The 828-nt window shown below is 50.5% G+C and overlaps 1 non-coding gene across 1 annotated transcript; it reads right to left on the bottom strand.

Annotated features, from left to right (window-relative positions):
- Positions 1 to 394: 394 nt before the first annotated feature.
- On the bottom strand, positions 395 to 469 carry Trnas-uga (transfer RNA serine (anticodon UGA)). The gene has a single exon. It is a non-coding gene; the product is annotated as a tRNA-Ser (tRNA).
- Positions 470 to 828: the final 359 nt, after the last annotated feature.

Below are 828 nucleotides of genomic sequence, written 5' to 3'. Positions count from 1 at the left end.
ACCTTTGTAAAGTTGTCATTTGTTTCCAGAATGAGATTTTCACTCTGCAGCGGAGTGTGCGCTGATATGAAACTTCCTGGCAGATTAAAACTGTGTGCCCGACCGAGACTCGAACTCGGGACCTTTGCCTTTCGCGGGCAAGTGCTCTACCAACTGAGCTACCGAAGCACGACTCACGCCCGGTACTCACAGCTTTACTTCTGCCAATACCTCGTCTCCTACCTTCCAAACTTTACAGAAGCTCTCCTGCGAACCTTGCAGAACTAGCACTCCTGAAAGAAAGGATATTGCGGAGACATGGCTTAGCCACAGCCTGGGGGATGTTTCCAGAATGAGATTTTCACTCTGCAGCGGAGTGTGCGCTGATATGAAACTTCCTGGCAGATTAAAACTGTGTGTCCGACCGAGACTCGAACTCGGGACCTTTGCCTTTCACGGGCAAGTGCTCTACCAACTGAGCTACCGAAGCACGACTCACGCCCGGTACTCACAGCTTTACTTCTGCCAGTACCTCGTCTCCTACCTTCCAAACTTTACATCCCCCAGGCTGTGGCTAAGCCATGTCTCCGCAATATCCTTTCTTTCAGGAGTGCTAGTTCTGCAAGGTTCGCAGGAGAGCTTCTGTAAAGTTTGGAAGGTAGGAGACGAGGTACTGGCAGAAGTAAAGCTGTGAGTACCGGGCGTGAGTCGTGCTTGGGTAGCTCAGTTGGTAGAGCACTTGCCCGCGAAAGGCAAAGGTCCCGAGTTCGAGTCTCGGTCGGGCACACAGTTTTAATCTGCCAGGAAGTTTCTTGTCATTTGTTTGTTTGTACATGTATATCACATCTG

Source organism: Schistocerca serialis, chromosome 9 (genome assembly GCF_023864345.2).
Source record: "Schistocerca serialis cubense isolate TAMUIC-IGC-003099 chromosome 9, iqSchSeri2.2, whole genome shotgun sequence".
Classification (NCBI taxonomy): Eukaryota; Metazoa; Arthropoda; class Insecta; order Orthoptera; family Acrididae; genus Schistocerca; species Schistocerca serialis.
Note: the sequence above shows the minus strand (reverse complement) of the source record. Positions and strands in the feature narration are given on the sequence as shown.